Source organism: Schistocerca cancellata, unplaced genomic scaffold (assembly GCF_023864275.1).
Source record: "Schistocerca cancellata isolate TAMUIC-IGC-003103 unplaced genomic scaffold, iqSchCanc2.1 HiC_scaffold_514, whole genome shotgun sequence".
Lineage (NCBI taxonomy): Eukaryota > Metazoa > Arthropoda > Insecta > Orthoptera > Acrididae > Schistocerca > Schistocerca cancellata.
Window position 1 is genome coordinate 1 of NW_026046528.1, and position 14,971 is coordinate 14,971.

Here is a 14,971-nt window from a genome sequence, read left to right on the forward strand (position 1 = left end):
AGCTGGTGGACGCTTGCCGTGTTTGTTGGAGGAGCGCTTGTGTCGTTATCCGGTGTCGTCTAGTGGCTGGATACCTGGCTCTCTCCCACGAGGCCCGGGTTCGATTCCCGGTACCGGAAGTGCACATTTTGTTGCTCCTCTTATGCGACTTGTCCCGACTTTGCTCGACTGACGCTTCGCTGACGCTTGCAGAAATGTACGTTAAGTATGAATCACGGCCACAAGTGACGGCGAGAGAGATGCGACACCTGTCCACCTCTTATCGGGGCACGTACCTGTGGTCAACTGACTTGGAGGACTGCAAGACATTGCCAGGCAGCTAACCACTCTCGTAAGTGTCCCTAACAGCGCAGGCACGTTCATTTGCTCATATACATATAACGAAGATCGCGTCTGACACAGTGGGCTGAGCTTTGCTGTGTATCTTGCAGGTGCAGTCGCGACACCTGCTTCCGAGGGTGCCTCCGTGGCCGTGATCGTCTAGTGGTTAGGACATTGCGTTGTGGCCGCAATAACCCAGGTTCGAATCCTGGTCACGGCAATTTTGAAGGTTTTGCCTGGCAGTTGCTGCAATCGTGATAGTCACCCAGTGTTTGAAATCACAATGCTCCCATCATTTTTCACTCATGTTCCGCAGGCCGCAGGTTGCACTACCATTTCATTATCAACAAGAAATTCGGCCGCCCCAGAGCGTGGGTAGCTGCCTGAGAGGTTAAATCTATAGTCGAAAGGGGCAGTTGTTTGAGGTACGATGAATGAGCAGCCAGTCGCAGCAGAACAGGAAACTGTGTCGTGCAGTGGTTTCTGGAGACGCGAAGAACGATGGCGCAGGTAGCGTGGCCGAGCGGTCTAAGGCGCTGGTTTAAGGCACCAGTCTCTTCGGAGGCGTGGGTTCGAATCCCACCGCTGCCAATTTTTACTTCTCGTTTTTGTGCATTTGCGGTGTGTTCTCGTGCGGTAGAACGCAGCTCCTGTGACCGCCGCGTCGCGGAGGTAGCGTGGCCGAGCGGTCTAAGGCGCTGGTTTCAGGCACCAGTCTCTTCGGAGGCGTGGGTTCGAATCCCATCGCTGCCAACGTTTTCTGTCTCGAAAACAGGAGCACTGATTGCCCGCCAAGGAAATAGCGCAGCAAAGCGTGAGCGTCGCTTTCTTAAATTGTCGTAGCACAGTGCGTGGTGTAACAACAGCATTCACCGGCGCAGTTTGGTCGCATGATTGCTGGCGTTCGTCTCCACGAGATACGTCCCGAGCATGCCGCTCTACAAAGTGGAAACGTTAATTTTTGCAGTTGTCGTCAAGTAGCTGGTGGACGCTTGCCGTGTTTGTTGGAGGAGCGCTTGTGTCGTTATCCGGTGTCGTCTAGTGGCTGGGATACCTGGCTCTCTCCCACGAGGCCCGGGTTCGATTCCCGGTACCGGAAGTGCACATTTTGTTGCTCCTCTTATGCGACTTGTCCCGACTTTGCTCGACTGACGCTTCGCTGACGCTTGCAGAAATGTACGTTAAGTATGAATCACGGCCACAAGTGACGGCGAGAGAGATGCGACACCTGTCCACCTCTTATCGGGGCACGTACCTGTGGTCAACTGACTTGGAGGACTGCAAGACATTGCCAGGCAGCTAACCACTCTCGTAAGTGTCCTAACAGCGCAGGCACGTTCATTTGCTCATATACATATAACGAAGATCGCGTCTGACACAGTGGGCTGAGCTTTGCTGTGTATCTTGCAGGTGCAGTCGCGACACCTGCTTCCGAGGGTGCCTCCGTGGCCGTGATCGTCTAGTGGTTAGGACATTGCGTTGTGGCCGCAATAACCCAGGTTCGAATCCTGGTCACGGCAATTTTGAAGGTTTTGCCTGGCAGTTGCTGCAATCGTGATAGTCACCCAGTGTTTGAAATCACAATGCTCCCATCATTTTTCACTCATGTTCCGCAGGCCGCAGGTTGCACTACCATTTCATTATCAACAAGAAATTCGGCCGCCCCAGAGCGTGGGTAGCTGCCTGAGAGGTTAAATCTATAGTCGAAAGGGGCAGTTGTTTGAGGTACGATGAATGAGCAGCCAGTCGCAGCAGAACAGGAAACTGTGTCGTGCAGTGGTTTCTGGAGACGCGAAGAACGATGGCGCAGGTAGCGTGGCCGAGCGGTCTAAGGCGCTGGTTTAAGGCACCAGTCTCTTCGGAGGCGTGGGTTCGAATCCCACCGCTGCCAATTTTTACTTCTCGTTTTTGTGCATTTGCGGTGTGTTCTCGTGCGGTAGAACGCAGCTCCTGTGACCGCCGCGTCGCGGAGGTAGCGTGGCCGAGCGGTCTAAGGCGCTGGTTTCAGGCACCAGTCTCTTCGGAGGCGTGGGTTCGAATCCCATCGCTGCCAACGTTTTCTGTCTCGAAAACAGGAGCACTGATTGCCCGCCAAGGAAATAGCGCAGCAAAGCGTGAGCGTCGCTTTCTTAAATTGTCGTAGCACAGTGCGTGGTGTAACAACAGCATTCACCGGCGCAGTTTGGTCGCATGATTGCTGGCGTTCGTCTCCACGAGATACGTCCCGAGCATGCCGCTCTACAAAGTGGAAACGTTAATTTTTGCAGTTGTCGTCAAGTAGCTGGTGGACGCTTGCCGTGTTTGTTGGAGGAGCGCTTGTGTCGTTATCCGGTGTCGTCTAGTGGCTGGATACCTGGCTCTCTCCCACGAGGCCCGGGTTCGATTCCCGGTACCGGAAGTGCACATTTTGTTGCTCCTCTTATGCGACTTGTCCCGACTTTGCTCGACTGACGCTTCGCTGACGCTTGCAGAAATGTACGTTAAGTATGAATCACGGCCACAAGTGACGGCGAGAGAGATGCGACACCTGTCCACCTCTTATCGGGGCACGTACCTGTGGTCAACTGACTTGGAGGACTGCAAGACATTGCCAGGCAGCTAACCACTCTCGTAAGTGTCCTAACAGCGCAGGCACGTTCATTTGCTCATATACATATAACGAAGATCGCGTCTGACACAGTGGGCTGAGCTTTGCTGTGTATCTTGCAGGTGCAGTCGCGACACCTGCTTCCGAGGGTGCCTCCGTGGCCGTGATCGTCTAGTGGTTAGGACATTGCGTTGTGGCCGCAATAACCCAGGTTCGAATCCTGGTCACGGCAATTTTGAAGGTTTTGCCTGGCAGTTGCTGCAATCGTGATAGTCACCCAGTGTTTGAAATCACAATGCTCCCATCATTTTTCACTCATGTTCCGCAGGCCGCAGGTTGCACTACCATTTCATTATCAACAAGAAATTCGGCCGCCCCAGAGCGTGGGTAGCTGCCTGAGAGGTTAAATCTATAGTCGAAAGGGGCAGTTGTTTGAGGTACGATGAATGAGCAGCCAGTCGCAGCAGAACAGGAAACTGTGTCGTGCAGTGGTTTCTGGAGACGCGAAGAACGATGGCGCAGGTAGCGTGGCCGAGCGGTCTAAGGCGCTGGTTTAAGGCACCAGTCTCTTCGGAGGCGTGGGTTCGAATCCCACCGCTGCCAATTTTTACTTCTCGTTTTTGTGCATTTGCGGTGTGTTCTCGTGCGGTAGAACGCAGCTCCTGTGACCGCCGCGTCGCGGAGGTAGCGTGGCCGAGCGGTCTAAGGCGCTGGTTTCAGGCACCAGTCTCTTCGGAGGCGTGGGTTCGAATCCCATCGCTGCCAACGTTTTCTGTCTCGAAAACAGGAGCACTGATTGCCCGCCAAGGAAATAGCGCAGCAAAGCGTGAGCGTCGCTTTCTTAAATTGTCGTAGCACAGTGCGTGGTGTAACAACAGCATTCACCGGCGCAGTTTGGTCGCATGATTGCTGGCGTTCGTCTCCACGAGATACGTCCCGAGCATGCCGCTCTACAAAGTGGAAACGTTAATTTTTGCAGTTGTCGTCAAGTAGCTGGTGGACGCTTGCCGTGTTTGTTGGAGGAGCGCTTGTGTCGTTATCCGGTGTCGTCTAGTGGCTGGGATACCTGGCTCTCTCCCACGAGGCCCGGGTTCGATTCCCGGTACCGGAAGTGCACATTTTGTTGCTCCTCTTATGCGACTTGTCCCGACTTTGCTCGACTGACGCTTCGCTGACGCTTGCAGAAATGTACGTTAAGTATGAATCACGGCCACAAGTGACGGCGAGAGAGATGCGACACCTGTCCACCTCTTATCGGGGCACGTACCTGTGGTCAACTGACTTGGAGGACTGCAAGACATTGCCAGGCAGCTAACCACTCTCGTAAGTGTCCTAACAGCGCAGGCACGTTCATTTGCTCATATACATATAACGAAGATCGCGTCTGACACAGTGGGCTGAGCTTTGCTGTGTATCTTGCAGGTGCAGTCGCGACACCTGCTTCCGAGGGTGCCTCCGTGGCCGTGATCGTCTAGTGGTTAGGACATTGCGTTGTGGCCGCAATAACCCAGGTTCGAATCCTGGTCACGGCAATTTTGAAGGTTTTGCCTGGCAGTTGCTGCAATCGTGATAGTCACCCAGTGTTTGAAATCACAATGCTCCCATCATTTTTCACTCATGTTCCGCAGGCCGCAGGTTGCACTACCATTTCATTATCAACAAGAAATTCGGCCGCCCCAGAGCGTGGGTAGCTGCCTGAGAGGTTAAATCTATAGTCGAAAGGGGCAGTTGTTTGAGGTACGATGAATGAGCAGCCAGTCGCAGCAGAACAGGAAACTGTGTCGTGCAGTGGTTTCTGGAGACGCGAAGAACGATGGCGCAGGTAGCGTGGCCGAGCGGTCTAAGGCGCTGGTTTAAGGCACCAGTCTCTTCGGAGGCGTGGGTTCGAATCCCACCGCTGCCAATTTTTACTTCTCGTTTTTGTGCATTTGCGGTGTGTTCTCGTGCGGTAGAACGCAGCTCCTGTGACCGCCGCGTCGCGGAGGTAGCGTGGCCGAGCGGTCTAAGGCGCTGGTTTCAGGCACCAGTCTCTTCGGAGGCGTGGGTTCGAATCCCATCGCTGCCAACGTTTTCTGTCTCGAAAACAGGAGCACTGATTGCCCGCCAAGGAAATAGCGCAGCAAAGCGTGAGCGTCGCTTTCTTAAATTGTCGTAGCACAGTGCGTGGTGTAACAACAGCATTCACCGGCGCAGTTTGGTCGCATGATTGCTGGCGTTCGTCTCCACGAGATACGTCCCGAGCATGCCGCTCTACAAAGTGGAAACGTTAATTTTTGCAGTTGTCGTCAAGTAGCTGGTGGACGCTTGCCGTGTTTGTTGGAGGAGCGCTTGTGTCGTTATCCGGTGTCGTCTAGTGGCTGGGATACCTGGCTCTCTCCCACGAGGCCCGGGTTCGATTCCCGGTACCGGAAGTGCACATTTTGTTGCTCCTCTTATGCGACTTGTCCCGACTTTGCTCGACTGACGCTTCGCTGACGCTTGCAGAAATGTACGTTAAGTATGAATCACGGCCACAAGTGACGGCGAGAGAGATGCGACACCTGTCCACCTCTTATCGGGGCACGTACCTGTGGTCAACTGACTTGGAGGACTGCAAGACATTGCCAGGCAGCTAACCACTCTCGTAAGTGTCCTAACAGCGCAGGCACGTTCATTTGCTCATATACATATAACGAAGATCGCGTCTGACACAGTGGGCTGAGCTTTGCTGTGTATCTTGCAGGTGCAGTCGCGACACCTGCTTCCGAGGGTGCCTCCGTGGCCGTGATCGTCTAGTGGTTAGGACATTGCGTTGTGGCCGCAATAACCCAGGTTCGAATCCTGGTCACGGCAATTTTGAAGGTTTTGCCTGGCAGTTGCTGCAATCGTGATAGTCACCCAGTGTTTGAAATCACAATGCTCCCATCATTTTTCACTCATGTTCCGCAGGCCGCAGGTTGCACTACCATTTCATTATCAACAAGAAATTCGGCCGCCCCAGAGCGTGGGTAGCTGCCTGAGAGGTTAAATCTATAGTCGAAAGGGGCAGTTGTTTGAGGTACGATGAATGAGCAGCCAGTCGCAGCAGAACAGGAAACTGTGTCGTGCAGTGGTTTCTGGAGACGCGAAGAACGATGGCGCAGGTAGCGTGGCCGAGCGGTCTAAGGCGCTGGTTTAAGGCACCAGTCTCTTCGGAGGCGTGGGTTCGAATCCCACCGCTGCCAATTTTTACTTCTCGTTTTTGTGCATTTGCGGTGTGTTCTCGTGCGGTAGAACGCAGCTCCTGTGACCGCCGCGTCGCGGAGGTAGCGTGGCCGAGCGGTCTAAGGCGCTGGTTTCAGGCACCAGTCTCTTCGGAGGCGTGGGTTCGAATCCCATCGCTGCCAACGTTTTCTGTCTCGAAAACAGGAGCACTGATTGCCCGCCAAGGAAATAGCGCAGCAAAGCGTGAGCGTCGCTTTCTTAAATTGTCGTAGCACAGTGCGTGGTGTAACAACAGCATTCACCGGCGCAGTTTGGTCGCATGATTGCTGGCGTTCGTCTCCACGAGATACGTCCCGAGCATGCCGCTCTACAAAGTGGAAACGTTAATTTTTGCAGTTGTCGTCAAGTAGCTGGTGGACGCTTGCCGTGTTTGTTGGAGGAGCGCTTGTGTCGTTATCCGGTGTCGTCTAGTGGCTGGGATACCTGGCTCTCTCCCACGAGGCCCGGGTTCGATTCCCGGTACCGGAAGTGCACATTTTGTTGCTCCTCTTATGCGACTTGTCCCGACTTTGCTCGACTGACGCTTCGCTGACGCTTGCAGAAATGTACGTTAAGTATGAATCACGGCCACAAGTGACGGCGAGAGAGATGCGACACCTGTCCACCTCTTATCGGGGCACGTACCTGTGGTCAACTGACTTGGAGGACTGCAAGACATTGCCAGGCAGCTAACCACTCTCGTAAGTGTCCTAACAGCGCAGGCACGTTCATTTGCTCATATACATATAACGAAGATCGCGTCTGACACAGTGGGCTGAGCTTTGCTGTGTATCTTGCAGGTGCAGTCGCGACACCTGCTTCCGAGGGTGCCTCCGTGGCCGTGATCGTCTAGTGGTTAGGACATTGCGTTGTGGCCGCAATAACCCAGGTTCGAATCCTGGTCACGGCAATTTTGAAGGTTTTGCCTGGCAGTTGCTGCAATCGTGATAGTCACCCAGTGTTTGAAATCACAATGCTCCCATCATTTTTCACTCATGTTCCGCAGGCCGCAGGTTGCACTACCATTTCATTATCAACAAGAAATTCGGCCGCCCCAGAGCGTGGGTAGCTGCCTGAGAGGTTAAATCTATAGTCGAAAGGGGCAGTTGTTTGAGGTACGATGAATGAGCAGCCAGTCGCAGCAGAACAGGAAACTGTGTCGTGCAGTGGTTTCTGGAGACGCGAAGAACGATGGCGCAGGTAGCGTGGCCGAGCGGTCTAAGGCGCTGGTTTAAGGCACCAGTCTCTTCGGAGGCGTGGGTTCGAATCCCACCGCTGCCAATTTTTACTTCTCGTTTTTGTGCATTTGCGGTGTGTTCTCGTGCGGTAGAACGCAGCTCCTGTGACCGCCGCGTCGCGGAGGTAGCGTGGCCGAGCGGTCTAAGGCGCTGGTTTCAGGCACCAGTCTCTTCGGAGGCGTGGGTTCGAATCCCATCGCTGCCAACGTTTTCTGTCTCGAAAACAGGAGCACTGATTGCCCGCCAAGGAAATAGCGCAGCAAAGCGTGAGCGTCGCTTTCTTAAATTGTCGTAGCACAGTGCGTGGTGTAACAACAGCATTCACCGGCGCAGTTTGGTCGCATGATTGCTGGCGTTCGTCTCCACGAGATACGTCCCGAGCATGCCGCTCTACAAAGTGGAAACGTTAATTTTTGCAGTTGTCGTCAAGTAGCTGGTGGACGCTTGCCGTGTTTGTTGGAGGAGCGCTTGTGTCGTTATCCGGTGTCGTCTAGTGGCTGGGATACCTGGCTCTCTCCCACGAGGCCCGGGTTCGATTCCCGGTACCGGAAGTGCACATTTTGTTGCTCCTCTTATGCGACTTGTCCCGACTTTGCTCGACTGACGCTTCGCTGACGCTTGCAGAAATGTACGTTAAGTATGAATCACGGCCACAAGTGACGGCGAGAGAGATGCGACACCTGTCCACCTCTTATCGGGGCACGTACCTGTGGTCAACTGACTTGGAGGACTGCAAGACATTGCCAGGCAGCTAACCACTCTCGTAAGTGTCCTAACAGCGCAGGCACGTTCATTTGCTCATATACATATAACGAAGATCGCGTCTGACACAGTGGGCTGAGCTTTGCTGTGTATCTTGCAGGTGCAGTCGCGACACCTGCTTCCGAGGGTGCCTCCGTGGCCGTGATCGTCTAGTGGTTAGGACATTGCGTTGTGGCCGCAATAACCCAGGTTCGAATCCTGGTCACGGCAATTTTGAAGGTTTTGCCTGGCAGTTGCTGCAATCGTGATAGTCACCCAGTGTTTGAAATCACAATGCTCCCATCATTTTTCACTCATGTTCCGCAGGCCGCAGGTTGCACTACCATTTCATTATCAACAAGAAATTCGGCCGCCCCAGAGCGTGGGTAGCTGCCTGAGAGGTTAAATCTATAGTCGAAAGGGGCAGTTGTTTGAGGTACGATGAATGAGCAGCCAGTCGCAGCAGAACAGGAAACTGTGTCGTGCAGTGGTTTCTGGAGACGCGAAGAACGATGGCGCAGGTAGCGTGGCCGAGCGGTCTAAGGCGCTGGTTTAAGGCACCAGTCTCTTCGGAGGCGTGGGTTCGAATCCCACCGCTGCCAATTTTTACTTCTCGTTTTTGTGCATTTGCGGTGTGTTCTCGTGCGGTAGAACGCAGCTCCTGTGACCGCCGCGTCGCGGAGGTAGCGTGGCCGAGCGGTCTAAGGCGCTGGTTTCAGGCACCAGTCTCTTCGGAGGCGTGGGTTCGAATCCCATCGCTGCCAACGTTTTCTGTCTCGAAAACAGGAGCACTGATTGCCCGCCAAGGAAATAGCGCAGCAAAGCGTGAGCGTCGCTTTCTTAAATTGTCGTAGCACAGTGCGTGGTGTAACAACAGCATTCACCGGCGCAGTTTGGTCGCATGATTGCTGGCGTTCGTCTCCACGAGATACGTCCCGAGCATGCCGCTCTACAAAGTGGAAACGTTAATTTTTGCAGTTGTCGTCAAGTAGCTGGTGGACGCTTGCCGTGTTTGTTGGAGGAGCGCTTGTGTCGTTATCCGGTGTCGTCTAGTGGCTGGGATACCTGGCTCTCTCCCACGAGGCCCGGGTTCGATTCCCGGTACCGGAAGTGCACATTTTGTTGCTCCTCTTATGCGACTTGTCCCGACTTTGCTCGACTGACGCTTCGCTGACGCTTGCAGAAATGTACGTTAAGTATGAATCACGGCCACAAGTGACGGCGAGAGAGATGCGACACCTGTCCACCTCTTATCGGGGCACGTACCTGTGGTCAACTGACTTGGAGGACTGCAAGACATTGCCAGGCAGCTAACCACTCTCGTAAGTGTCCTAACAGCGCAGGCACGTTCATTTGCTCATATACATATAACGAAGATCGCGTCTGACACAGTGGGCTGAGCTTTGCTGTGTATCTTGCAGGTGCAGTCGCGACACCTGCTTCCGAGGGTGCCTCCGTGGCCGTGATCGTCTAGTGGTTAGGACATTGCGTTGTGGCCGCAATAACCCAGGTTCGAATCCTGGTCACGGCAATTTTGAAGGTTTTGCCTGGCAGTTGCTGCAATCGTGATAGTCACCCAGTGTTTGAAATCACAATGCTCCCATCATTTTTCACTCATGTTCCGCAGGCCGCAGGTTGCACTACCATTTCATTATCAACAAGAAATTCGGCCGCCCCAGAGCGTGGGTAGCTGCCTGAGAGGTTAAATCTATAGTCGAAAGGGGCAGTTGTTTGAGGTACGATGAATGAGCAGCCAGTCGCAGCAGAACAGGAAACTGTGTCGTGCAGTGGTTTCTGGAGACGCGAAGAACGATGGCGCAGGTAGCGTGGCCGAGCGGTCTAAGGCGCTGGTTTAAGGCACCAGTCTCTTCGGAGGCGTGGGTTCGAATCCCACCGCTGCCAATTTTTACTTCTCGTTTTTGTGCATTTGCGGTGTGTTCTCGTGCGGTAGAACGCAGCTCCTGTGACCGCCGCGTCGCGGAGGTAGCGTGGCCGAGCGGTCTAAGGCGCTGGTTTCAGGCACCAGTCTCTTCGGAGGCGTGGGTTCGAATCCCATCGCTGCCAACGTTTTCTGTCTCGAAAACAGGAGCACTGATTGCCCGCCAAGGAAATAGCGCAGCAAAGCGTGAGCGTCGCTTTCTTAAATTGTCGTAGCACAGTGCGTGGTGTAACAACAGCATTCACCGGCGCAGTTTGGTCGCATGATTGCTGGCGTTCGTCTCCACGAGATACGTCCCGAGCATGCCGCTCTACAAAGTGGAAACGTTAATTTTTGCAGTTGTCGTCAAGTAGCTGGTGGACGCTTGCCGTGTTTGTTGGAGGAGCGCTTGTGTCGTTATCCGGTGTCGTCTAGTGGCTGGGATACCTGGCTCTCTCCCACGAGGCCCGGGTTCGATTCCCGGTACCGGAAGTGCACATTTTGTTGCTCCTCTTATGCGACTTGTCCCGACTTTGCTCGACTGACGCTTCGCTGACGCTTGCAGAAATGTACGTTAAGTATGAATCACGGCCACAAGTGACGGCGAGAGAGATGCGACACCTGTCCACCTCTTATCGGGGCACGTACCTGTGGTCAACTGACTTGGAGGACTGCAAGACATTGCCAGGCAGCTAACCACTCTCGTAAGTGTCCTAACAGCGCAGGCACGTTCATTTGCTCATATACATATAACGAAGATCGCGTCTGACACAGTGGGCTGAGCTTTGCTGTGTATCTTGCAGGTGCAGTCGCGACACCTGCTTCCGAGGGTGCCTCCGTGGCCGTGATCGTCTAGTGGTTAGGACATTGCGTTGTGGCCGCAATAACCCAGGTTCGAATCCTGGTCACGGCAATTTTGAAGGTTTTGCCTGGCAGTTGCTGCAATCGTGATAGTCACCCAGTGTTTGAAATCACAATGCTCCCATCATTTTTCACTCATGTTCCGCAGGCCGCAGGTTGCACTACCATTTCATTATCAACAAGAAATTCGGCCGCCCCAGAGCGTGGGTAGCTGCCTGAGAGGTTAAATCTATAGTCGAAAGGGGCAGTTGTTTGAGGTACGATGAATGAGCAGCCAGTCGCAGCAGAACAGGAAACTGTGTCGTGCAGTGGTTTCTGGAGACGCGAAGAACGATGGCGCAGGTAGCGTGGCCGAGCGGTCTAAGGCGCTGGTTTAAGGCACCAGTCTCTTCGGAGGCGTGGGTTCGAATCCCACCGCTGCCAATTTTTACTTCTCGTTTTTGTGCATTTGCGGTGTGTTCTCGTGCGGTAGAACGCAGCTCCTGTGACCGCCGCGTCGCGGAGGTAGCGTGGCCGAGCGGTCTAAGGCGCTGGTTTCAGGCACCAGTCTCTTCGGAGGCGTGGGTTCGAATCCCATCGCTGCCAACGTTTTCTGTCTCGAAAACAGGAGCACTGATTGCCCGCCAAGGAAATAGCGCAGCAAAGCGTGAGCGTCGCTTTCTTAAATTGTCGTAGCACAGTGCGTGGTGTAACAACAGCATTCACCGGCGCAGTTTGGTCGCATGATTGCTGGCGTTCGTCTCCACGAGATACGTCCCGAGCATGCCGCTCTACAAAGTGGAAACGTTAATTTTTGCAGTTGTCGTCAAGTAGCTGGTGGACGCTTGCCGTGTTTGTTGGAGGAGCGCTTGTGTCGTTATCCGGTGTCGTCTAGTGGCTGGGATACCTGGCTCTCTCCCACGAGGCCCGGGTTCGATTCCCGGTACCGGAAGTGCACATTTTGTTGCTCCTCTTATGCGACTTGTCCCGACTTTGCTCGACTGACGCTTCGCTGACGCTTGCAGAAATGTACGTTAAGTATGAATCACGGCCACAAGTGACGGCGAGAGAGATGCGACACCTGTCCACCTCTTATCGGGGCACGTACCTGTGGTCAACTGACTTGGAGGACTGCAAGACATTGCCAGGCAGCTAACCACTCTCGTAAGTGTCCTAACAGCGCAGGCACGTTCATTTGCTCATATACATATAACGAAGATCGCGTCTGACACAGTGGGCTGAGCTTTGCTGTGTATCTTGCAGGTGCAGTCGCGACACCTGCTTCCGAGGGTGCCTCCGTGGCCGTGATCGTCTAGTGGTTAGGACATTGCGTTGTGGCCGCAATAACCCAGGTTCGAATCCTGGTCACGGCAATTTTGAAGGTTTTGCCTGGCAGTTGCTGCAATCGTGATAGTCACCCAGTGTTTGAAATCACAATGCTCCCATCATTTTTCACTCATGTTCCGCAGGCCGCAGGTTGCACTACCATTTCATTATCAACAAGAAATTCGGCCGCCCCAGAGCGTGGGTAGCTGCCTGAGAGGTTAAATCTATAGTCGAAAGGGGCAGTTGTTTGAGGTACGATGAATGAGCAGCCAGTCGCAGCAGAACAGGAAACTGTGTCGTGCAGTGGTTTCTGGAGACGCGAAGAACGATGGCGCAGGTAGCGTGGCCGAGCGGTCTAAGGCGCTGGTTTAAGGCACCAGTCTCTTCGGAGGCGTGGGTTCGAATCCCACCGCTGCCAATTTTTACTTCTCGTTTTTGTGCATTTGCGGTGTGTTCTCGTGCGGTAGAACGCAGCTCCTGTGACCGCCGCGTCGCGGAGGTAGCGTGGCCGAGCGGTCTAAGGCGCTGGTTTCAGGCACCAGTCTCTTCGGAGGCGTGGGTTCGAATCCCATCGCTGCCAACGTTTTCTGTCTCGAAAACAGGAGCACTGATTGCCCGCCAAGGAAATAGCGCAGCAAAGCGTGAGCGTCGCTTTCTTAAATTGTCGTAGCACAGTGCGTGGTGTAACAACAGCATTCACCGGCGCAGTTTGGTCGCATGATTGCTGGCGTTCGTCTCCACGAGATACGTCCCGAGCATGCCGCTCTACAAAGTGGAAACGTTAATTTTTGCAGTTGTCGTCAAGTAGCTGGTGGACGCTTGCCGTGTTTGTTGGAGGAGCGCTTGTGTCGTTATCCGGTGTCGTCTAGTGGCTGGGATACCTGGCTCTCTCCCACGAGGCCCGGGTTCGATTCCCGGTACCGGAAGTGCACATTTTGTTGCTCCTCTTATGCGACTTGTCCCGACTTTGCTCGACTGACGCTTCGCTGACGCTTGCAGAAATGTACGTTAAGTATGAATCACGGCCACAAGTGACGGCGAGAGAGATGCGACACCTGTCCACCTCTTATCGGGGCACGTACCTGTGGTCAACTGACTTGGAGGACTGCAAGACATTGCCAGGCAGCTAACCACTCTCGTAAGTGTCCTAACAGCGCAGGCACGTTCATTTGCTCATATACATATAACGAAGATCGCGTCTGACACAGTGGGCTGAGCTTTGCTGTGTATCTTGCAGGTGCAGTCGCGACACCTGCTTCCGAGGGTGCCTCCGTGGCCGTGATCGTCTAGTGGTTAGGACATTGCGTTGTGGCCGCAATAACCCAGGTTCGAATCCTGGTCACGGCAATTTTGAAGGTTTTGCCTGGCAGTTGCTGCAATCGTGATAGTCACCCAGTGTTTGAAATCACAATGCTCCCATCATTTTTCACTCATGTTCCGCAGGCCGCAGGTTGCACTACCATTTCATTATCAACAAGAAATTCGGCCGCCCCAGAGCGTGGGTAGCTGCCTGAGAGGTTAAATCTATAGTCGAAAGGGGCAGTTGTTTGAGGTACGATGAATGAGCAGCCAGTCGCAGCAGAACAGGAAACTGTGTCGTGCAGTGGTTTCTGGAGACGCGAAGAACGATGGCGCAGGTAGCGTGGCCGAGCGGTCTAAGGCGCTGGTTTAAGGCACCAGTCTCTTCGGAGGCGTGGGTTCGAATCCCACCGCTGCCAATTTTTACTTCTCGTTTTTGTGCATTTGCGGTGTGTTCTCGTGCGGTAGAACGCAGCTCCTGTGACCGCCGCGTCGCGGAGGTAGCGTGGCCGAGCGGTCTAAGGCGCTGGTTTCAGGCACCAGTCTCTTCGGAGGCGTGGGTTCGAATCCCATCGCTGCCAACGTTTTCTGTCTCGAAAACAGGAGCACTGATTGCCCGCCAAGGAAATAGCGCAGCAAAGCGTGAGCGTCGCTTTCTTAAATTGTCGTAGCACAGTGCGTGGTGTAACAACAGCATTCACCGGCGCAGTTTGGTCGCATGATTGCTGGCGTTCGTCTCCACGAGATACGTCCCGAGCATGCCGCTCTACAAAGTGGAAACGTTAATTTTTGCAGTTGTCGTCAAGTAGCTGGTGGACGCTTGCCGTGTTTGTTGGAGGAGCGCTTGTGTCGTTATCCGGTGTCGTCTAGTGGCTGGGATACCTGGCTCTCTCCCACGAGGCCCGGGTTCGATTCCCGGTACCGGAAGTGCACATTTTGTTGCTCCTCTTATGCGACTTGTCCCGACTTTGCTCGACTGACGCTTCGCTGACGCTTGCAGAAATGTACGTTAAGTATGAATCACGGCCACAAGTGACGGCGAGAGAGATGCGACACCTGTCCACCTCTTATCGGGGCACGTACCTGTGGTCAACTGACTTGGAGGACTGCAAGACATTGCCAGGCAGCTAACCACTCTCGTAAGTGTCCTAACAGCGCAGGCACGTTCATTTGCTCATATACATATAACGAAGATCGCGTCTGACACAGTGGGCTGAGCTTTGCTGTGTATCTTGCAGGTGCAGTCGCGACACCTGCTTCCGAGGGTGCCTCCGTGGCCGTGATCGTCTAGTGGTTAGGACATTGCGTTGTGGCCGCAATAACCCAGGTTCGAATCCTGGTCACGGCAATTTTGAAGGTTTTGCCTGGCAGTTGCTGCAATCGTGATAGTCACCCAGTGTTTTAAATCACAATGCTCCCATCATTTTTCACTCATGTTCCGCAGGCCGCAGGTTGCACTACCATTTCATTATCAACAAG

At 53.9% G+C, this 14,971-nt stretch overlaps 34 non-coding genes across 34 annotated transcripts; all 34 read left to right on the forward strand.

The window, feature by feature from the left end:
- The first annotated feature begins 469 nt into the window (after positions 1-469).
- Trnah-gug (transfer RNA histidin (anticodon GUG)) lies at positions 470-541 on the forward strand. Its single transcript has one exon. It is a non-coding gene; the product is annotated as a tRNA-His (tRNA).
- Positions 542-830: 289 nt separating this feature from the next.
- On the forward strand, positions 831-912 carry Trnal-aag (transfer RNA leucine (anticodon AAG)). The gene has a single exon. It is a non-coding gene; the product is annotated as a tRNA-Leu (tRNA).
- Positions 913-992: 80 nt separating this feature from the next.
- Trnal-cag (transfer RNA leucine (anticodon CAG)) lies at positions 993-1,074 on the forward strand. Its single transcript has one exon. It is a non-coding gene; the product is annotated as a tRNA-Leu (tRNA).
- Positions 1,075-1,769: 695 nt separating this feature from the next.
- Trnah-gug (transfer RNA histidin (anticodon GUG)) lies at positions 1,770-1,841 on the forward strand. Its single transcript has one exon. It is a non-coding gene; the product is annotated as a tRNA-His (tRNA).
- Positions 1,842-2,130: 289 nt separating this feature from the next.
- On the forward strand, positions 2,131-2,212 carry Trnal-aag (transfer RNA leucine (anticodon AAG)). The gene has a single exon. It is a non-coding gene; the product is annotated as a tRNA-Leu (tRNA).
- Positions 2,213-2,292: 80 nt separating this feature from the next.
- Trnal-cag (transfer RNA leucine (anticodon CAG)) lies at positions 2,293-2,374 on the forward strand. The gene has a single exon. It is a non-coding gene; the product is annotated as a tRNA-Leu (tRNA).
- Positions 2,375-3,068: 694 nt separating this feature from the next.
- Positions 3,069-3,140, forward strand: Trnah-gug (transfer RNA histidin (anticodon GUG)). The gene has a single exon. It is a non-coding gene; the product is annotated as a tRNA-His (tRNA).
- A 289-nt stretch (positions 3,141-3,429) lies between these two features.
- Trnal-aag (transfer RNA leucine (anticodon AAG)) lies at positions 3,430-3,511 on the forward strand. The gene has a single exon. It is a non-coding gene; the product is annotated as a tRNA-Leu (tRNA).
- An 80-nt stretch (positions 3,512-3,591) lies between these two features.
- Positions 3,592-3,673, forward strand: Trnal-cag (transfer RNA leucine (anticodon CAG)). The gene has a single exon. It is a non-coding gene; the product is annotated as a tRNA-Leu (tRNA).
- Positions 3,674-4,368: 695 nt separating this feature from the next.
- Positions 4,369-4,440, forward strand: Trnah-gug (transfer RNA histidin (anticodon GUG)). Its single transcript has one exon. It is a non-coding gene; the product is annotated as a tRNA-His (tRNA).
- A 289-nt stretch (positions 4,441-4,729) lies between these two features.
- Positions 4,730-4,811, forward strand: Trnal-aag (transfer RNA leucine (anticodon AAG)). Its single transcript has one exon. It is a non-coding gene; the product is annotated as a tRNA-Leu (tRNA).
- An 80-nt stretch (positions 4,812-4,891) lies between these two features.
- On the forward strand, positions 4,892-4,973 carry Trnal-cag (transfer RNA leucine (anticodon CAG)). The gene has a single exon. It is a non-coding gene; the product is annotated as a tRNA-Leu (tRNA).
- A 695-nt stretch (positions 4,974-5,668) lies between these two features.
- Positions 5,669-5,740, forward strand: Trnah-gug (transfer RNA histidin (anticodon GUG)). The gene has a single exon. It is a non-coding gene; the product is annotated as a tRNA-His (tRNA).
- A 289-nt stretch (positions 5,741-6,029) lies between these two features.
- On the forward strand, positions 6,030-6,111 carry Trnal-aag (transfer RNA leucine (anticodon AAG)). Its single transcript has one exon. It is a non-coding gene; the product is annotated as a tRNA-Leu (tRNA).
- An 80-nt stretch (positions 6,112-6,191) lies between these two features.
- Trnal-cag (transfer RNA leucine (anticodon CAG)) lies at positions 6,192-6,273 on the forward strand. Its single transcript has one exon. It is a non-coding gene; the product is annotated as a tRNA-Leu (tRNA).
- A 695-nt stretch (positions 6,274-6,968) lies between these two features.
- Positions 6,969-7,040, forward strand: Trnah-gug (transfer RNA histidin (anticodon GUG)). Its single transcript has one exon. It is a non-coding gene; the product is annotated as a tRNA-His (tRNA).
- A 289-nt stretch (positions 7,041-7,329) lies between these two features.
- Trnal-aag (transfer RNA leucine (anticodon AAG)) lies at positions 7,330-7,411 on the forward strand. The gene has a single exon. It is a non-coding gene; the product is annotated as a tRNA-Leu (tRNA).
- An 80-nt stretch (positions 7,412-7,491) lies between these two features.
- On the forward strand, positions 7,492-7,573 carry Trnal-cag (transfer RNA leucine (anticodon CAG)). Its single transcript has one exon. It is a non-coding gene; the product is annotated as a tRNA-Leu (tRNA).
- Positions 7,574-8,268: 695 nt separating this feature from the next.
- Trnah-gug (transfer RNA histidin (anticodon GUG)) lies at positions 8,269-8,340 on the forward strand. The gene has a single exon. It is a non-coding gene; the product is annotated as a tRNA-His (tRNA).
- Positions 8,341-8,629: 289 nt separating this feature from the next.
- Positions 8,630-8,711, forward strand: Trnal-aag (transfer RNA leucine (anticodon AAG)). Its single transcript has one exon. It is a non-coding gene; the product is annotated as a tRNA-Leu (tRNA).
- An 80-nt stretch (positions 8,712-8,791) lies between these two features.
- On the forward strand, positions 8,792-8,873 carry Trnal-cag (transfer RNA leucine (anticodon CAG)). Its single transcript has one exon. It is a non-coding gene; the product is annotated as a tRNA-Leu (tRNA).
- A 695-nt stretch (positions 8,874-9,568) lies between these two features.
- On the forward strand, positions 9,569-9,640 carry Trnah-gug (transfer RNA histidin (anticodon GUG)). The gene has a single exon. It is a non-coding gene; the product is annotated as a tRNA-His (tRNA).
- Positions 9,641-9,929: 289 nt separating this feature from the next.
- On the forward strand, positions 9,930-10,011 carry Trnal-aag (transfer RNA leucine (anticodon AAG)). The gene has a single exon. It is a non-coding gene; the product is annotated as a tRNA-Leu (tRNA).
- Positions 10,012-10,091: 80 nt separating this feature from the next.
- Positions 10,092-10,173, forward strand: Trnal-cag (transfer RNA leucine (anticodon CAG)). Its single transcript has one exon. It is a non-coding gene; the product is annotated as a tRNA-Leu (tRNA).
- A 695-nt stretch (positions 10,174-10,868) lies between these two features.
- On the forward strand, positions 10,869-10,940 carry Trnah-gug (transfer RNA histidin (anticodon GUG)). Its single transcript has one exon. It is a non-coding gene; the product is annotated as a tRNA-His (tRNA).
- A 289-nt stretch (positions 10,941-11,229) lies between these two features.
- Trnal-aag (transfer RNA leucine (anticodon AAG)) lies at positions 11,230-11,311 on the forward strand. Its single transcript has one exon. It is a non-coding gene; the product is annotated as a tRNA-Leu (tRNA).
- Positions 11,312-11,391: 80 nt separating this feature from the next.
- Positions 11,392-11,473, forward strand: Trnal-cag (transfer RNA leucine (anticodon CAG)). The gene has a single exon. It is a non-coding gene; the product is annotated as a tRNA-Leu (tRNA).
- Positions 11,474-12,168: 695 nt separating this feature from the next.
- Positions 12,169-12,240, forward strand: Trnah-gug (transfer RNA histidin (anticodon GUG)). Its single transcript has one exon. It is a non-coding gene; the product is annotated as a tRNA-His (tRNA).
- Positions 12,241-12,529: 289 nt separating this feature from the next.
- On the forward strand, positions 12,530-12,611 carry Trnal-aag (transfer RNA leucine (anticodon AAG)). Its single transcript has one exon. It is a non-coding gene; the product is annotated as a tRNA-Leu (tRNA).
- An 80-nt stretch (positions 12,612-12,691) lies between these two features.
- Trnal-cag (transfer RNA leucine (anticodon CAG)) lies at positions 12,692-12,773 on the forward strand. The gene has a single exon. It is a non-coding gene; the product is annotated as a tRNA-Leu (tRNA).
- A 695-nt stretch (positions 12,774-13,468) lies between these two features.
- Trnah-gug (transfer RNA histidin (anticodon GUG)) lies at positions 13,469-13,540 on the forward strand. Its single transcript has one exon. It is a non-coding gene; the product is annotated as a tRNA-His (tRNA).
- Positions 13,541-13,829: 289 nt separating this feature from the next.
- Trnal-aag (transfer RNA leucine (anticodon AAG)) lies at positions 13,830-13,911 on the forward strand. Its single transcript has one exon. It is a non-coding gene; the product is annotated as a tRNA-Leu (tRNA).
- An 80-nt stretch (positions 13,912-13,991) lies between these two features.
- Positions 13,992-14,073, forward strand: Trnal-cag (transfer RNA leucine (anticodon CAG)). The gene has a single exon. It is a non-coding gene; the product is annotated as a tRNA-Leu (tRNA).
- Positions 14,074-14,768: 695 nt separating this feature from the next.
- Trnah-gug (transfer RNA histidin (anticodon GUG)) lies at positions 14,769-14,840 on the forward strand. Its single transcript has one exon. It is a non-coding gene; the product is annotated as a tRNA-His (tRNA).
- The last annotated feature ends 131 nt before the right edge of the window (positions 14,841-14,971 follow it).